At 44.1% G+C, this 20,274-nt stretch overlaps 1 pseudogene; it reads left to right on the plus strand.

Moving 5' to 3' along the window:
• Nucleotides 1–7,764: 7,764 nt before the first annotated feature.
• LOC101594660 lies at nt 7,765–9,498 on the plus strand (annotated as a pseudogene).
• The last annotated feature ends 10,776 nt before the right edge of the window (nt 9,499–20,274 follow it).

The following is a 20,274-nucleotide window of genomic DNA, read 5'->3' on the forward strand; positions in this document are numbered from 1 at the left end:
CTTGAACATTTAAAAAAATATTTTATATATTTATTTATTTGTGTGTGTGAGAAAGAGATATAAAGAGACAGATAGAGAGAGAATGGGCATGTCAGGGCCTTTAGCCACTGCAAACAAACTCCAGGTGCATGCACTACCTTGTGCATCTGGTTTAAGTGGGTACTGGGGAATCAAAGCTAGGTCCTTAGGCTTCATAGGCAAGTACCTTAATTACTAAGCCATTTACCCAGCGCTTGAACATTTTTTCTTGTGTCTATTGGTCATTAGTACTTCATCTTTTGAGAACCAGCTGTCCGTTGCATTAGCCCATTCATTGATTAGATTGTTTGGATTTTTCTTGTTTAGCTTCTTGAATTCTGATGTATAACTGGAAAGATTTTCTTCCATTTTGTTGGCTGTCTCTTTATTTAATTGTTTCCTTGGTTGTCCAGAAGCTTTTCAATTTCATTCAATCATATTTTCAATTCTTGGTCTTACTTCCTGAGCTATTGGAAGTCTATTTTAGAAAGCCTTTGCCTCTGCCTATACCTTTTTTAAGTGAGAAAGAGAAATGGGGGGGGGGGGGGGATGGATATGCCAGGGATGCCTGCCACTGTAAACCAACTCCAGGCACATGTGCTACTTTGTGCTTCTGGCTTTATGTGGACACTGGGAAATTGAACCTGGGCCATCAGGATTTGCAAGCAAGGGCCATTAACTACTGAGCAATCTCTCCAGTCCAATGGCTATATCTTGAGGTGTGATTATATTTCTGTTTCCATCTAACAGTTTAAGAATTTCAGATCTTATATTAAGGTCCCTGATTCATTTTTTAGCTTATTTTAATCTGCCAGTAGAAATGACCAATGAAACACCCCAAGAAGAGACAAATTTTGGCAGGTATGCTGCCTACCCTCTAGGAAAGATATATGAGGTACAGTCAGACCCTCCAGGGACACACTGGATTAAGCAAACCTAAAGAGGGGGAAATATCTTTTATTTGTTTTGAAATAGAAAGAATTTCATTACAAAAGTAATTTATGGTCATAAAATTGATAAAATAGAAATATATGTGTTAAGGGGAGTGAAATTTCCACTTCCTTATCTCTAATTCCAGAGACAGACATGCTTAAGAACTCTGTTGTAGGCTTTCATAAATTTTATGCATATAGACATTTGAATTCTTATGCAATAGGATCGCAGTACATGCTCATATCATTACAGGCAGATAAATCTTATCCTTTTACTTTATCTCAGCTGCATAATGCTGTATCCTATATGTGTCACACAATGTTTCCTGCTGGATGGTCTTTCAGCTCTCTGGGGCTTTTTAAAAAATATTTTATTTATATTTATTCATTTCTTTGACAGAGGAAGAGGGAGAGTGACAGACTGGGTGCTCCAGGGCCTTCAGCCACTGCAAACTAACTCCAGATGTGTGCACCCCCTTGTGCATCTGGCTAACGCGGGTCCTAGGGAATCAAACCTGGGTCCTTTGGCTTTGCAGGCAAACACCTTAATAGCTAAGCCATCTCTCCAGCCCTCTCTGGGGCTTTTCTTCCACAGGGGTCTCTAGAGGAACAGAACTGATAGGGTTAATATGTATTATAAAGGACGTTTATTAGATTGGCTTACATGCTGGGAAGTCCAACAATGGCTGTTTGCAAGCTGGGGAGTCAGAGAAGCCAGTAGTTTCTTAGTCCCAGTCTGTTGCTGAAAGCCTTGAGGATTCCTTTATGGCTTCTGGTCTTCAGTACATGTTGGAAAGCTGATGACAACAGCAACAGGGTAGATGCATGCACCAGCGAGTAGCTCAGGCAGCCAGGGAAGAGGGCCCTTTGTTCTCTTAAGCTTCTTTATACATAGTCCATTACCAGAAGGGCTCTAACTATGAGGGAAGTTCCTTGTCCCTCCATCAACCCTTCCTGGAAACACTCTCACAGACCCACCAAAGTTGTGTTTCTTACTTGACTACAATCTGATCAAGTTGGCAATAGAATTTATTGGTCATACACTAGGAACATGGTTACATGAACAACCTTGTTCACTGATTTTTGTACACATGTTGAATGAAGTTTATACTTAGGGAGTCAGGGAATTTTTTATAGAAAACATGGAATTGTAGTAGAACCTGGGATAGGAAACAACATGAGGACAAAATTCAGGGCTCTGAATACACTTGGGTCATTGTGTAAGCTGTGTGATCTCATCTTGAATAACTGATTCAGAATGAAGGAGTTGAGATGAAGGGCAGTTTCAAATTGGGCATTCTGAGCTGGTGGTAATATCAGAATATCCCAGTGTTTTAGTTACTTTTCTCATTGCTGTGACCAAATGTGTGACAAGAAGCAACTTAAGGTTTATTTGGGCTCATGGTTCAAGGGATATAGTTCATCATGGTGGAGAAGATTTGATAGGGAAAGGGGCTTGTCAGCTGTGGTAATAAGAGCTTGTTGACATCAAGGTAAATCAAGAATCAGAGAGAGGGAAAGACTCATACTGCTCCTTCCCCTTTTTTATTCAGTTGGGTCCAGCCTACATTTAAGGGTAGGTCTTCCCTTGTCAGTTAATCAATCCTCTTTAGAAACACAGATGTACATAAACAGAGTTATGTCTCCTAGATGATTCTAAATCCAGTCAACTTGACAATGAAGATGAGGCATCACACCATGTCCATCTGGGAATGGAAGACTTGAGAGCCACTGGTGAGGAGGAGGGCACTAGACTTTCCAGGAAGCTTTAGAAAAACTTAGACACATGAATAAACCGTTGTGGAAAGATGACTCAACAGGGCTCCCAACTGACCAGATGTGAAAGAAGTTGGTGGGGTGCTCAGGCACTCCCCCATAAAATAGGACCATTGCCACACTCCATGATTATCACCACCCAAAGCAGAACACATGCAGACTTTTTGTAAGTGAGCACTAGACTATAATGCCAGCTAACTTGATGAGGCATGCCTGCAGTTTACCATACAATGGTCCTCCACACTTGGTTTTCTGAACTGCTAGTTTATGGTGTGAAGAGAGTGGCTCACAATGACCTTTCCACACAGCAACTGTGAGGTCACTGAAGAAGACTGACTAGTGTTTTCTCAGTGATTCAGTGGAAACTTTGGAATTAGCCCCAAAGATGTGTATCAGAAATAAAGACTTCAGGGCACTTTCTCATCTGTGGTTACTGAGTTAGAGTTTGTCTTTTATCCAAGTAAACCCCTTCTCACCAAATTACAGAAACTTGTTTTTGCTTTCAGAGCAGAAAGAAAGGATGGGAACACACTCCAAATATTTCATTAGCTTCAAAAGTATGTGTTTTTCAAAGGGCCTTCAAGTGCTAGGTTTCTTGAAATAAGAAACGATCATTTTGCTCTGTTGTGTTCCTTCTGGCTGGAGCCGCAGAATGAGCCATCCCCTTCAAAGCACACAGTGATGTAAGCCGAGTCCTAGCTCAGCTCCCCACCTTGGACGGCTTCTCTGGGCCTTGCCTTACTTGGTGGTAAAATGAGAGGGTTGAACCTAATGCCTTATGGTCCATCTGTGAAGAACATCACAGTTCCCTTGTGTATCTTATGGTCTGGGCTCTGGAGATTAGGTAATGGAAACCCATAGGTGAATGCTTTCACTAAATTTGATGTGGTTCTCCAGAGATGAAACCACATGGGATATCTGTGGACTGCTCTGTAACAGGTAACACTGTCTTTTGAAGGTGTCTATGTGAATTGGGTTGGGAATTCAAGGGAAGGCAAATGTCTGACCTCACCAATATAGATAAACACTTTCTACCCCTTGGCCCCAGCTTCCAGACAGAGCACAACAGGTCTTTCCTTCTCACTGCCTCTTCGCACTTTTCTTCCAGATCTTTTCAGTTACTCTACATTCTCACAGCCCCAAACCCAGCCCCAACCCCTCTCATCTCTTGGTCTTTCATAAACTGAGCTATTTTAGGGGTTTGGGAAATTTCTCCACTAATCCCTTCCCTTGTATACTTTTACGCCCCCTTCAGGTTGTCATGATCTCATTGCTTCTTTCTGATATATTCCATGACCCTCTCTCCCAGGTGGACCTCATAGAACTCTGTGCTTTACAAATAATTGTGATTATAGTATTCACCAGCTCATGTGGTAAGTAAATGTCTTCTGTTCACTCATGTCACAGACAACAAAATACTTTCTTAATGGTAGTTCCCAAATTACAGTTGCTTAAAATAAAACATACTTTTTTTTTTATGTTATATGAAGTTTGGGTATAGGCTGTCCAGAACTGGCAAGGAATCGATCTTATGGTCAACAAGGTTCTTATTTCTTGGCACTTCTCCGCCTTAGTGTTACTGGAAGGTAGCCAAATGACTCTCAGAATGTAAGCTACCATATTCATGAATAGGATATGCAGAAGAGGGAATCTTCCAGATGAATCAGCTTCCTTTGGGAAACTTTCCTGTAAGACTGACCAAAAGATATCCATTTGTTTGTTGGTAAATGTGGTCATTTAGCACCCTGAAAAATATTGGCTGCCCTTGATAAAGTAGGGAGAGAATAGCTGTTGAGCAGGCAATTAGCAGCTGCCACCCAAGCACTAAGGTGCAGTAGGTAGCCTACATCTGCATTTGAGCAGATAAGTATACAATGTAAGCAGAGAGAAGGTTGCTATTTCATAGTGTTAATCCACAACAGATGCTAAAACGACTGTCCTGTCAGGAGTTTGAGGAACTCCATCTGCCAGGGGCCCTCTGTCCTTCCTCACAGGATTGCAAGTGTCCTGAGGGCAGGCTGACCTTGCTCTCAGTTATCCTTGCAGATGCCATGACATCCGTGGAGATGTGCCACTGAATCCTGGAGGCAGCCACGGTGCCTGGCCTTGTTGTTGCCTGGTATTTATCTGGCTCACCTTCTATGATATGTTGACCTATTCCACCCTCATTTTCTTCCATAATATCTTTTGCTCACTTTCCCCTTTCTCTCTTGTCTCCCTGATCCCTCTTTCTCTCCTATTCCTTGGAGGTGACAATTTTGCAGCTTTAGCTCTGGACCAGTTCAGCTTCATGCTTATTCATCCTGTCCGTTGAGGTTTGCTTTCCTCAGCAGCTGAAATCCCTGAAGGAGAAGGGTGGCCAGGTCCCAGCCTGGCCAGGATGCATCCACCATGGCCAGACTTGGCAGATGTCCATACTCTCTCCTGCCTAGGAGGGGACTCACAGCCTCCACTTGGAGTAGGAAAGTGCCTCCACTGTTGCCCTGGTCTGCTTCTTCCTTCCCTTCCATGCCTGTGTTTCCTTGGTCTCTGTGACAAAGTGTTATAAAGCAATGACTTGGAAAAGCAGATGGAAGAATGTGTTCTCACAGTTCTGGAGGTTAGGAGTTGGAGGGCAGGACCTTCCTAAAGGCTCCAAGAGGGGACCATCTTCAGCTCATCTAACTTCTCTGGGCCTGGTAGTCCTTGGTTTATAGCAGTGTAACTTCAGCCCTCCCTTCTCCTCACAGCCCTGTCTTTTCTTCTCTCTTCTCCCCAGAACTAGTTCTTTAAGCTTCGCTTCCTATTTTTATCATTTTATCATTTCATAAAAGATACTGTCATGCCAGGTATGGTGGCACATGCCTTTACTTCCAGCACTTGGGGGGCAGAGGTAGGATAATCATTGTAAATTCGAGGCCAGCCTGAGACTACATAGTGAATTCCAGGTCAGCCTGAGCTAGAGTGAGACCATACCTCAAAAAAACCAAAACAAACAAATAAAAGACCCTAGTCATGTCAGATTAGGAGCTTACACTACTTATCCTACTAATTAATCTACAAAGTCTTCATTTCCTACCACCAGATCTTGGGAGGCAGGAAGATACAACTTAATACAAAAAATTCTTGTGGCTCTTTCTTTTCATAATTATTATTCAATGTAAATTTCAGTTGAGGTCTCCAGGTTGCAAATTCTGAGACATACATATTTATTGGGGGAAGGGATCTTTGGGATCAATCTGAGGTAGGGAGGCCCAATAACCAGGAAGAGGCTACAAAGCAACACCAATGACTGCCTTATGGGTGTTAATTGGGCCTGAGAGTCCCAGGTTGAACCTAAATGGTCAGGCCTGGTATGATAGTTAAACTGGTTTACCCAGGCTCAAGGAGACATCACTTGTAGTCATAGACAGCTGTCACCTTTCCTTCTGCATTGGTTAGTATTGGAGGTGGATGAGCTAGAGACTCCACACCCAATATTGATAGCTGCCAATGTCACTGGAACATTCCTTTCCTTCCAATCTGAGCATGGATTATAACATTCAGTGGATTCCTATTGAAAATATTCAAACAGGAGAATGACAGAACTTTCACCATCATGTTTTCCTCTCCAAACTTTTTTTTTTTTTGAGGTAAGCCCAATGGACTGGCCTTTTTCATGTGTGTATGTGTGTGTGTGTGTGAGAGAGAGAGAGAGAGAGAGGTGGGGGAGAAATAGCACACCAGGGCCTCCAGCCACCATAATAGAACTCCAGATGCATGTGACACTGTGTGCATGTGCAACCTTGTGCATGTGGTGCCGTGTACACATGGCTTGCGTGGGATTTTGGGAGTTGAACATGGGTCCTTAGGCTTTGAAGGTGAGTGTCTTACCTGCTGAGACATCTCTACAACCCCTCTCTCTAAACTCTTTGAGAAGATCATATCCCCCATAGCCTCAATGTATCCCATTTCCCAACTCTTCACAGTGACCCATACTTAAGGCTCAGGCCTTCTTGGGACTATGTTGAACTCATCAGATTTATGGGATCAATGTTCCTGAAGACATAAATAGGTCCTCGTGAGTGGCCCCTGGGATGCTAGTTGTGGTTCTGTTTGCCAAACTTATGTTTTGCTCAATTGAAGGAAGAGGTGATATTTGAAAACCTTCCTCCCATAAGGAAGTTATCTCAGGGTTTCTTGGGCATTTGCTCTTCTCTAGCTGACACTAGTTGCTTGGCTTCCTGTGAGATCACTCCCCAGATGTGTAGGACTAGCAGGGTTCTTGACTCACATCATAATCAATGAGTATAGCAAGGGAAGTTTACTACTGAGGTCATAACCAGTAATATCACAGATATAGGAGCTAAGAATGTAAATCCTGAGCTATGCTAAACCTTGTCTTCTTGCTATCTCCTGATTCCCTTCCTTCTACCCATTTTCCTTCTGCTTTTTGCCTTCTTTAGTGCTAATATCCTTTCTTTGGAGACACTTTCCTCCCCCATGCTTCTGAAACTCCCTGTCCCTCCTGCACAACCACAATCATTGAGTCCCTCTCCAACCAACCCCAGCACTCTGTGAACAACCTGGGTACACAGGTAGTGTTTTCCTCTCAGTCCCCAGCATGTGGCAGAGGATCTGCCTCCTGATGCATCAGGCTTTCACATCCTCTCCCAATTATTTCTCCACTATCCATTCCTCTCCTTTCTCCCACTCCCCTCTGGTTTCACATTCCTTCCTTAAGTAAAAGATTCTCAAAGATGGCTACGAGAAGTGGACCTAGTATCTGTCACCACCACTGGTGGTGACTTTCCACACCCGATGGGCCAAGGTCCCCTTCAGGGTTGTTCTGCCCCCAGGATGATTAGGAATCATGTTCTTGCATGGATGTAATATGTTCCTCAGTGTGTGCACTCAACCACAGGGAAAATCTGGACCTGGAAACCATTTATGCCCTTCTCCTGACTGAGGCTTTGGAAGCCTCATTTGCAGTCAGAGGCACATTGATCAAAATGGTTTTGAGGGACTCACTGCTGGTGGTCCGTCTCGCCATGTGCTCCTTTGCTGACATTCCGCAGAAATGCTTTGACTACCTACAGTCCTTTGACAAATGAGACTAGTGTCCCAGGCACTGGCTCCTCATCTCACTCGGGCTTATGCCAAAGATGTAAAATTTGGTGTGGAAGCCCAAGCCTTAATGCTTCAAGGTGTAGACCTTTTAGCCAATGCTATAGCCATTACAATGGGGCCAAAGGGCAGAACAGTAATTATTGAACAGAGTTGGGGAAGTTCTAAAGTAACAAAAGATTGTGTGACTGTTGCAAAAGCAGTTGACTTAAAGCAAAAGTATAAAAATATTGGAGCTAAACTGGTTCAGGATGTTGCTAATAACACGGATGAAGAGGCTGGGGATGGCACCACCGCTGCTACAGAAACCCCACGCTCAATTGCCAAGGAAGGTTTTGAGAAGATCAGCAAAGGCGCTAATCCAGTATAATGTTGCCTGTTGATGCTGTAATTGCTGAACTTAAGAAGCAGTCTAAACCTGTGACAACACCTGAGGAAATTGCTCAGGTTGCTACCATTTCTGCAAATGGAGACAAAGAAATTGGAAAAATCATTTCTGATGTAATGAAAAGGATTGGAAGAAAGGGTGTCATCACAGTGAAGGATGGGAAAACACTGAATGATGAATTAGAAATTATTGAAGGCATGATTATAGAGGCTATATTTCATCATACTTTATTAACACATCAAAAGGTCAAAAATGTGAATTCCAGGATGCCTATGTTCTGTTGAGTGAAAAGAAAATTTCTAGTGTCCAGTCCATTGTACCTGATCTTGAAATTGCAAATGCTCACCGTAAACCCTTAGGCATAATTGCTGAAGATGACGATGGTGAAGCTCTAAGTACACTGGTCTTAAATAGGTTAAAAGTTGGTCTTCAGGTTGTAGCAGTCATAGCTCCAGGTTTTGGTGACAAAAGAAAAGAACCACTTAAGAATATGGCTATTGCTACTGGTGGTGTGATGTTTGGAGAAGATGGACTGACCCTAAACCTTAAAAGATGTTCAGGGGAAAGTCAGAGAGGTCATTGTCACCAAGGATGATGCCATGCTTTTGAAAGGAAAAGGTGACAAAACTCAAATTGAAAAGCGTATTCAAGAAATCACAGAGCAGTTAGACACTACAACTAGTGAATATGAAAAGGAAAAACTGAATGAACGACTGGCAAAGCTTTCAGGTGGAGTAGCTGTACTGAAGCTTGGTGGAACAAGTGATGTGGAGGTAAATGAGAAGAAAGACAGAGTTACAGACACCCTCAATGCTATGAGAGCAGCTGTAGAAGAAGGCATTGTTCTCGGGGGCGGCTGCACTCTCCTCCGCTGCACTCCAGCCTTGGACTCTTTAAAGCTTGTTAATGAAGATCAAAAAATCGGTATAGACATTATTAGAAAATCACTCAAAATCCCTGCAATGACAATTGCTAAGAATGTAGGTGTTGAAGGATCTTTGAGAGTTGAGAAAATCCTGAAAAGTTCCTCAGCAGTTGGTTATGATGCTATGCTTGGAGAATTTGTGAATATGGTGGAGAAGGGAATCATCGATCCAACAAAAGTTGTAAGAGCTGCTTTAATGGATGCTGCTGGGGTGGCTTCCCTGCTAACTACAGCAGAAGTTGTAATCACAGAAATTCCCAAGGAAGAGAAGGAACCTGGAATGGGCGCAATGGGAGGAATGGTGGTGGTATGGGAGGGGGCATGTTCTAAGTCCTAGAATAGTGCTTTGCCATTCGTAATGAACTGTGACAGGAAGCTCAATCAGGATTCCTCTTCAATAACTTCAGAGAAGTCAGTTGAAGAAAATGACTGAAGAAAAGTCTGGCTGATGTTTAAGCAAATCACTATAACCATCAGTTACTGGTTTCAGTTGACAATATATACTGGTTTACTGCTGTCATTTGTCCATGCCTACAGATAATTTATTTTGTATTTTTAATAAAAAGACATTTGTACATTCCTGATACTGGGTGCAAGAGCCGTGTACCAATGTACTGCTTTCAATTTAAATCAATGAGGCATTTCTACTACAATTCTGTTCAAGTCAGGATTTCAGTGCTTGCCATTGCCAGATAAGTTCAGAAGCAGCCTTTCTGTGGAGAGTAAGAATAATTGTACAAAGTAGACAAGTATCCAATTATGTGACAGCCAACCTTTATGTAATAAAAATCTGTTTAAAGTTTAAAAAAGTGGTTTTGAGGGAGTAAGAAAATACAGTTATCTATCTCTCCAGGAGACAATGCCCATGAGTTATCTCTGCTTTCATTTTCTATCTTAACCAAAAATATGTATTCTTGAATTGTTTCAAAACAGACAGGACTTTGGGACTTCTTTTCAGTGACTCTATACTGTTTCCAACTGTTCGTTTATTCCTTTGAAATATTAAAGAAAGTAACACATGAACATTTGGGGGCATCTGTTTTGGGCTATATTATATTAGAGACATGTCATTTTCAAATAAAAATCAGCATGAGTCATTGCCAAGGTGGCCTCACACATTAGAGTGCCAAATCTAACCTCAGAGCCCATTGGCTCAACTGCCTGGCAGAGGTCAGAGGTGAGTGCTGTGTCATTATTTGCTTCTCAGTAGCTGCTGACCTTCCTGTGGCACATCATGGTGTGCCCCTGTATGGGATCATCACTGATTTTTGTCAACTATCCTGAGACTGTAGTCATGATTGCTACACGGGAGTGGATTCAGATTCCTAGATATCATGTAACTTTCCCATAAGTCCACAGTCAGGAGACAAGCCCAAAGCATAAGCCCAAACCTTTTGATGTTTCCCCATTATGCCACAGTGTCCAGGAGTGAGTTGTCACTGTCCTGGAAGATACCACTGTGTGGCAACTATGCCTTGGTGAAGTGCACTGGAACAGCTGAGCCTCCTGCTATAGCTCCTTAAAAAAGCTACTGGGGACACAGATGGGACCACTTGACCATTGCCCAGCCTTGTCTTGGGCTGTGCATTTTCTCTGCCTCCACACCTCTCAGCCTTCCTCCTCCTCTTGCCCTCTGACTGACCAAAGCCCATTAATATCTGTTGTCTTGGTCAAAAATATTGTGCAGTTACTCTCCTGTCCCAACCTGAGCTGAAAAAAGAATCTGGTTAATTAACATTGATTACAGTCCTCCAACTGTGAGTAAAATCGATTGCTGGGGTCCCTAATTTGAATGTGCTTTTCTCCCCTTATCTCTTGTGAGAAAAAAAAAAGACAGGATAGTATGAGAAAGAGAAGAGGTGAGGGGATGGAGGATATTTTTTAAGCTGTGCAATTCCCAGGGACCCTGGTGAGGGACATTAGTGATGTGCCAGTCCTTAGATCTTGCACACTCTCCTTCAATGTGGCCATTTTTCAGAGTGACGTCTAATTGCTGTAAATCGTCACTGTGCACATTTGGGCCTTGTTCAAAGCTCCCTTCTTTATTGAGAGAGGAGCGCTGGTATTGATTCTGGAAGGCCAGGGAGAATGCCAGAGAATATTAGTGAGGAGCAGAGAGAACACAGTACATAAACTTTTATGATACAATGTCAAGCTGGATTGTGAAGACATAAATGAAAAGGACAACACGGTCTGTAATTACCACAAGCCCCCACCTTCCTTCTGCTGGGCAGGCAGCTTAGAGCTGGCCAGGGTAAACAGCTGGGGGGAGGTGAACTGCTTATCTCACAGGAATGGTAGACTGTACTTGTTGCTCTTCATTGTCTAGAAAGAATATCAAAATTGTGAAAATTTACTTGTCATAGGTCATTATGTAGTCTTGAGGAAAGTACATGTGTTCTAATATCAGCTCAGTCACATCAATGCTAAAATCGCATGACATGGGGAAGTGTTGTTTAAATTTTCTGAGTTGTCCCACTGTTTTTTGGCTAAAATGAGGTTATCACCACCCAAAAGTCTTCAGAATGTCTGTGTCCCCTTTGATCCATCCTGTTCTCATTCTTCACTAGAGAATCTGCTTCTTACAGATGGCAGAAAATGCTGCGGAGACTCAAGATGCATCAGTATGCAAAAAAGAAGTCGACTGCCTAGCATGAGATGAGTCATCACTATTATCTGCCAGAGCTCAGGAAACATTACAGAGGAAGTGTTGTATTAAATATGAGCGCTCCTTTAACTGACAGCCTGAGAGCCTTTTCCAGGAGATATCAGTAGACACTGAGGAGAATCAAAACCCATCAAAGCAGAAAACCAGAGGCTGCAGAGAGTTCAACATTAAAGGAACTTCCAACACGACCGCCAGGGCTCAGAGAACAGAAGAGTGGGCAGAAAGAACGTAAGAGCCACAGGGTGGGAAGGTATACTGTGAGAAATTGTCCCCTGCACAGAGCCTGACCAGTACATTTATGACCCCACAGTGAATACTGATAACCCCACTGAAGAGGGCTCTCAGTAGAATAAGGGCAGATAAGAGGGGTCATAAGAGTATAATCTGATGGGAATATGACCAAGTTACAATTTTCTCATATAGAAAAGTTCTCTGTAAAAATAATCTCAGTTGTGATGCCCTTGCTCTAAACCAAAGATAATAACAACCTTGTTTGATATTACAATTAAAGGAGATAGTATAAGCAAATTCTTATGCTTGAAAAATAGTTGGCTTATATGAGATAGTAGATCTAAGTAATGACTCATTTTCCCCATATATATTAATGGAGCATATGCTATGTGTCAACACTGGGCTAGATTCTGAGGGTGCAGCATGTGCCTCCTGCCTCATGGATCTTAGAACTCTGTGGGGGAAGCACATTAAGCACCTTGATGAGTATGGAAATGAATGCACTGGGAAGGACGTGATGCAATGAGTGACTCATCTAGGAAGTTTTGCTTCTGCTGCTTCATGACTCACATTTGTTGATTTATTGTTCGTCTTTCCCATTATAGTATGCCTCTTGGTTTGAATATGAAATGTTCCCCACAGGGTCATGAGCTTTTGGGAAGTGATTGGTTCCTGTGGGCTCTCATCTAATCAACAAACTAATCAATTCCATGATGAATTCATAAAATGATAGCATCATTTCCAGGTTGTAAAAAGTAGGAGGCAAGGCACACCATGAAAGGACATGGGAAGACCAGGGAACTGATCATTCTTCCCTGACCTGGGCTGCCTTGGTCCATGCAGGATAAGTGTTAGAAGGAGCAGGCTAACTGACTTGCCAAACAGTGACTGAATCTTAGCAGAGGGGCGATAGAGGGTTCCCTCCCTATGGTGTTCAAGGCACAGCTGAGGTTTGGAGCCTTAATTGGAGATCCACATCCAGCTGTCAGGTGATAGAAGTGAGACCTGGAATATGAGGAAGTGTTCTTATTCTTTACTACATCAGGTGGAGTTGGCTTTGTCCCTATGGCTCATGCTGCATAGGTGAGAACAAGTCACATGGCCTCACATGGATGCTGGAGAGGTGGAGAGTGGAAGAAATGGTGTCTCCAAGTGGAGGAGTTGGTAAGTGCTACGTGTCTCCCCCACAGTGAGTCCAGCAACCACTGAAGGAAACTCCCTAAGGTATAAAACCCTAGGAAGGAAGCTGACCATTGATTGGCTGCAGCACCCTCCAAGCACACGTCATCCAGTAGAGACAAGACATAGTATACATGGTACCTAAATGACTTCCCTTAGTGGTGAAAAGGACCAGAAGCAGGATGTGAATGGAGAGGAAGGAGAAATTCACTCTGCACAGACCACAGACACTGCACCAGTGACGCAGTCACTGGATAGGTGGGGAGGATTGATGAGAGTAACTTCCAATGAAGTAGAGAAGCTCACTGTACACCAAAGACTGGTGTACCCTCCCCATCCTGTAGCTGGTGGCCAGCGACCAACTGTCAATCTGTCCATTCTGCCTCACAGACGTGCTTGCCTGCAGGTGAGGCTGTGACTAGTTCCCGATGTCAAATGTTGGTCACTTCCAGGTTCTTCGTTCCACTGTTCCCATTCATTGGCTATATATTGAACTTAGTCTCTAAATGACTGTAGAAAACATTCACTTCTTCAAACATCCTGCTGGCACTTCCACTGGGTTGGAGTTATGATGCATTTTGGGTTTATGTGTTTCTGATGTTAGGTGGCTTATACCGGTTACTAAGGGGAGAAAAGGCAGGCAGTAGTCAGGTCTTTGTATGTATGAGAAGCAGTGAGGACAGACTCAGAGCAGGAGAGTCAAGTGAGTTCAATCTTCTACATTGCTGGTGGGCCATTAAATGACAAAACCACTCTGAAGGCAGCTTTATGGTTTCTTACATGTTATACATGTATCCTATGTTCCAGCAATTCCACTCCCAGGCATTTACCTAAGAAAAATAAAAACTTGTCCACAGAAAGACTCATGTTAGAGCATTCATAACAATATTACTAGTAAACTTTACTACAAACCTTGTGGCATGTTCATATTATGGAACATTACTTAGCAAGGAAAAATGATGAATTACCAACACACATGACATATATAAATGTTAAAACATTAGGATGTGTGAAAGGAAGCAGACATAGAGCATTTGCTACATTATTCCTATAGATAAATGTCAAGTCAGACAAATGATTCCATGTGATAGAAATCAGGGTGGTTTCTTATGGGGAAAGACATGACTGGAAGAAGATGGGGTAACTTTATAAGACACAGAAGTTCTCAGGGAGTAGTTACATGGCTGTGTGTGTGGTGATGATGTGTGTGGGCACACATGTGTATGCCAGAGTGCATGCTTGTGTGTGGAGGCCAGAGGTTAATGTTGAGTATCATCCTCAATCACTCCATCTTACTTTTCTCTTTTTCTTTTTAAAACTTTTTATGAGAGAAAGCATGCATGAGAGAGAAAGAGAGAGAGAGAGACAATGGGAGAACCAGGGGGTCCAGCCCCTGCTGTGGAGCTCCAGACATGTGCGCTATCTTGTACACATATGCAACCTTGTGCACTTACATCACCTTGTGCATCTGGCTTACATGGAATCTGGAGAGTCAAACATGGGTCCTTAGGCTTCACAGGTAAGAGTCTTAACCCCTAAGCCATCTCCCCAGCTCCATCTTAGTTTTTGAGACAGGGAGCTTATCATCTTGAATAGGCTAGCTGGACATCAAGTCCCAGGAAATTAAGGCATGTGTTCAGTAAAATGAATGAATAATTTTTACTGGGCTTTAGATAGGGAACCCGGTATATAATCCAGTTGTGTGTAAGAGCTTGAGGTATTTGATGCTACCAAGTTTTGGGTTTTATTCCCTAAACCATGGTCTTGAGTGAATGAGAAATAAGCTAAGTGTAGGTTTAGGAACTGTGAATGAATTGCAGGAGTATGAAGGAGCAAGGAGAGTGAGATGACAAGTTTGCACAGGGCAGAGGATCCAGTATGTGACACACAGCCTTGAATTTCTCTGTCCCTGCTTGGAAAGGCCAGCCCAAGAACAGCTGAGGATCAGTAGCCATGCTTGCCAAAGGTCAAATCATGAAACAAGCAGTTTCTTTCATAGGGAGTATTTTAATCCCTTTGACTCTAGTAAGATGGAGCCCTGTGTTATTATTGGAAATGGTGTCTATTATTAGTTACTTTTCCTCCTCTTGGACTGCAGAATGCCAAGGCTTGGGAGGAGCTGGGCAGGACCCAGAGAAAGAAATGGTCTGTGAAGTTTGCACTTTCCAGAGCTCAGCAGACAGGAGCTCAGCCTTGTAGCTACTTATTTTATGTCCATCTACTCACACCTTGGCTGGGTTCCTTGGGCTGTGTCAGAAGCTCCAGAACCCAGGAGTAGCTGTGGGTTCTGGGAAAAATGATGGCAGGCAGGCATCTATACCAACTTGATCTAATATTCTGCTATGGGGGTTAATCTTGCTCCTATCTGTCTGTCTGTCTATCTATCTATCTATCTATCTATCTATCTATCTATCTATCTATCAAGTGTGTGTGTGTGTGTGTGTGTGTGTGTGTGTGTGTGTGTGTGATAGGGTCTTTCTATGTGGCCCAGGTTGGCCTCAAATTCACGAGTCTCCTGCCTCAGCCTCCCAAATGCTAGGATGACAAGCATCAGCCATCATACCCAGATGTGAGAACAGCACAACAACTCAGAAAATTGAAGGCAAATATTTCACTGCTATTTCCCAAATGGCCATCCTCCACTGGCACTGGGACACAGGAGTCCTTGGATGGGATAGGCAGGCCCCTCTACCTATGAGCTGAATTTCTATGGAGGAGGGTATCTTCCAAGACAGTTCTGACTTTAGATATTTTTCCCCTTTCAGCAAGGATGAGTCATTAAATGTCAAACCAAATGTTGACTTGTTTGACTACTTTCCTCAGATTTTTCTTTTAAACGCATCCATAAATCAGAACAACAAATCCTTTGTCAGCCTCTGAAACAGTCGCCTAAGCAGTAGCAACTGTAAGGGTATGAACATAACAGGTGCTGAATAAATACTTAAAAGGTGACTAATCTATGCCACTGGGGACTTTCTGGAAGTTAAGGCCAGGCAGCTGCTTCCTGTGGTCCTATCCTCCTGGCTGTGACTCCCAGGAGCTGCATCCAACCATCCAACCTGGGTCTAAGGCATGCAGCGATTTCATGGTGATGAGCTGCTACTGAGTTGTTGCAAGGTTTTCAGTCCCACAGTGGCCTGAGTCTCATGGCCGCAGGGAGCCTCACTTAGCCCACCAACTGTCTTGAGTACATAATCCTTGTCAGGCTGAGAGTCCTTCAGAGGATCCTTGCTCAGCCCTGCACAGCAGTGGCTTGGACACAATGAATCTATCTTCCTGGGAACTGCAAACAGTCATTGGTCATCTTTCACCCAGACTTCCCTGGCAGTAAGGCAGGAAGACCTTTTCTCTTGCCTGGGCAGACTGTGGCCCTCAGAACCTTTGTCACACATTGGCTTCTGTCATGGAGGATGAGAAAGCAGAAGGAGGCTGGCAGGCCTAGGTGTAGATGCTGCCAGGCCCCTCCACCTGTGATCTAAATTTCTATGGAGGATTTACCTGCAATGGCATTTCATCCATGACCTTTCAAGCCTTAGATTCTTTATTTGTAAGTGAAGTTACTCATGAGGAATGCTATATTAATCAAGATAAGCAACACTGTGCACCAGAGCCAAGGAACTCAATCTAAGCATTAGGAAACCTTACTTCTTCACACGAAGCCAAATGTGGAGGGTCTGATCAATGGCTCTCCTGGAATGGGGGTTCCCCTCTAAGAAGCAATTCAGAGATCACTCCTTCTATACTGTGTACCTCTCATCTTATAGGGATCTACTTCCTGTCTTGGATAGGGAAGGAAGAAGAAGGGGAGAGGATGGGGATGCAAAAAGAGAGAAGAGAGAGATATCCTTGAAAGACGGCCAAGAACAGTAGCTATCAGTTCTGCTCACAGATGTACAAAAATGTAAAGGGCCAATGAAAACTTGTCTGCTAACAGTTGGCAGCCCCCGCCCCCATGACCCTGATGAGAGTATTTACGCCATAGAAATTGGCAAACACTATAAATCCGCCCCTCTCAAAGAACTAGTTGACATTTTCAAGAACATCTCTGGACCTTTCCAATTCTGGGGTGGGTGAGCATCCTTGAGATTTCTCCCTGTTCTTAAATCCTCTGTGTGAAATGGGAGGGGAAAAGAATGAACCTGTTTCTGACCCTTTCCACAGACACAGGCCCAGGAGAAGCTGTCTGAGTCCAGTGTCCTCTGCTGGGATTTACGTTTAGTTCTGAAGCCTGGGCACTTCACATAAGCCTCATGCTGTCCCTGAGCTGTGCCCACAGTGAGGGACATGCCAAACCATTCTCAATACCAGAATGATATTTGCATGGGCCAAAGGCCCTCTCATTTGTCTCTCTCTAATGACACTTCACATTGCCCTCCAATTTTGCTCCCTTTCCCAACAGCACTTTGTTACCAGAACAGAGGGATTTTGTGGAGCTGGGTAAGCTCAAGTCACAGAAGTCCCTTGCATCAGTTCCACAAGGAAGCGCTGTTATCTGAATGTGATTAATTCTGTCCTACAGCTTCACACCTATCCATGTACATGACCTGCTTCCTAACATGTTTACACTTCTGACTTTTGCCATTTTCTTTCCTGAGGCCGTTGGGAACTGTTAACAGGGTTTTCCTGCTAATCAGGATTTGCAGAAGGTAAATGGGCCCTGAGTGGCCCAAGTGACATCTGGAAGGATGTGACAGAATCTGCTACTGGAGCCTCTACTTTTCTTACCTGTGGCAAATATTTGTCATCATTTCCCCAGTTTATACAGCCAGAACAAAGGCTTGGCTGCCCTCTGGGCTAGGCTTGGTCTGTGCCTGCACACTGGGGGAGTAGGCGGGAGCGGGTGGGAGTTTGTTTCACTCATCATTCCAGTGGAGGAAAGGCAAGGTTCAGTGCATTTTTGTTTGTTTTTACAAACTCAATGGGACCACCTCCATGCCCCACCACCACCCAATTTGCAATCAGACCTTTCCCAGACTCTGGAATACAGCCCCACATGGCCACAAGCTCCAAACAGCAATAGATGAATGGCCAAGCCTGAAATGATGTCAACAGTTTGTGCTGAAGCCAAGGAAAATATGTGGGGGCCCTCAGTGGCTTCATCCTCATGCTTGTAGCAATGCAGCTGTGAGTCATAAGTTTTCCTTCTGAAGAGAGCACAGTGCATTAGAATGGATTCGGAACCTGGCACTGCCTACAGACCTCAGTGTTCTCCCCTGCCCTCCATCCCCCTCAGAGAACTAAGTTCTCTAAGCAGTCCAAAAAGGGGTATGGGATAGAGTGGGGAGGGGACCAAAACCTCTAGTGTTTTGTGAATATTTAGGGAAGAGCTTAATGTCCATATCACATGTGTCCATAGGCATGGGGAGGGAAGAATGTACTGACAGGGCCAGAGGTCCCCCAGGGTTTCTGAGTAAGAACTCTCTGCAGTGTTCCTGGGAGCAGAGAGACAGCTATCACTCATCCTCATGTCTACTATCTCCTGGCTCAAAGAGGTGTTTGCATTCTACTCTGTGCTTTCAAGAGGCCAGATCCTGAGTTACCTAAAACCATCCTTCCTATCTTTCACTAGTTACCCATCAGGGAAATATAGTCAGAGGGCCTTTGGGACTTCTGCCAATGGCTTCAGTGCCCAGGGCTTCGGGAAATCCAGTTCATTCTGCCTCAGAATTCTGCCTTAGAATCTGAAGCACACAGACACAGTTCCAGAGGATGTCTTAAGTGTCCCACAGTACATTTTATGGATCAAATGACAAGGCAGTGGAAGCAGTATTTTTCTGAATCCAGAAGGGTTGTGAAGCCTGGTAGAAGGAACAGTTAAACATAACTCCCTTGTCCTCCTCCCAGCTGTCTCTTCTCTCCTGACCCTCTGTAAATTATTCCAACAAATGAAGTTGGGGAAACAGAGTCTGTCCAGCCTGACAACATGATGGGATGCAGGGCCTCTTCTCCTCCACACTGACCGCTGCACTGGGCTGGGTGTCACTAGCCATTGCTGACACTTGGCTTTGATTTTACGATTGTGTTTATATAGCAAGCATACTTTGGAAAAGAACTCTCCCATGGCTTCTTGCCTTACCACTATGTGACTGCAGAAGCCAAGTATGGCTAGATCTGCCTGCTGGGGGTTGCAGAGCCCACCCAAGGGGATCTAGGTGCTCTGAAAGAATGGACCAGTGACATATCCTGACATCCCCTCTTCTGAGTCACTTGCTCCTGTGAGGGGGTGGGACTTCAAATCACCTGGGAAGGTGTAAAGCTGAGCCCAGAAGTCCGAAGTTCAGTGCATACTGCATCCATTGTCTTCCACCAGGAATAAAATCAACATAACAATAGCTACCAGCTTCCAAGAGCACCGCAAGGGAGTACTCCCCACACTTCAGCTCTTCTTCCTCCTCTGTTATCTTTTCTGAGTGCATATGTTCTCCCTAATCCTTACATCAGCCAAGTAAGAAAGGTACTATTATCCCATCTTAAAGACATGGCTCAGAGATGTTAAGTAACTTGCCCAAGGTCCCACAGACATGCAATGCTACAGACTCTCTAGCCTTAAGTGCAAGCTATTTCTATGAAAACCCATAGCTCCTCACTCTTACTCTCTGCTTTGATATTTTTTTCTGATGGGATCATATAGGGATCAGGCCCAGTAGTGCTGGATCCTCAGGCTCCCCCTGACCCCAGAGAGACTTCTTCCTGCTTCTTCAGCTTCTGGGATTCTCTAGTGATCCCTGATGTGGCTGAGCAAAAGTACTGTGCAGAGCAGTAGTCCTCTGGCCAAGTGTCCATCAAATGCTCCTCATGGAGTTGTTGAAGTATCACTCAGGGGTGGGCCTGGCTTCAACCTCAGAGTATAACCTCCTGGGAGCGGCCTTCCCACCAAGCTGACTGTGTCTTCCAGTGTCTCCCACCTACACTGGGTGGTGAGGTCCTGGGGATTTGGCAGGCCAAGTTCACACAGCTGTGGGGTTCAGGGACATAGCCAGAAAAGAGGCATGGGTCATGCATTCAGGCCATGAGGAGTGAGGCTAGGAAGGGGAAGCATGAGGGTGGGTGGTGGGTGCCCACCCAGAGAGAA

Source organism: Jaculus jaculus, chromosome 1, assembly GCF_020740685.1.
Source record: "Jaculus jaculus isolate mJacJac1 chromosome 1, mJacJac1.mat.Y.cur, whole genome shotgun sequence".
Lineage (NCBI taxonomy): Eukaryota > Metazoa > Chordata > Mammalia > Rodentia > Dipodidae > Jaculus > Jaculus jaculus.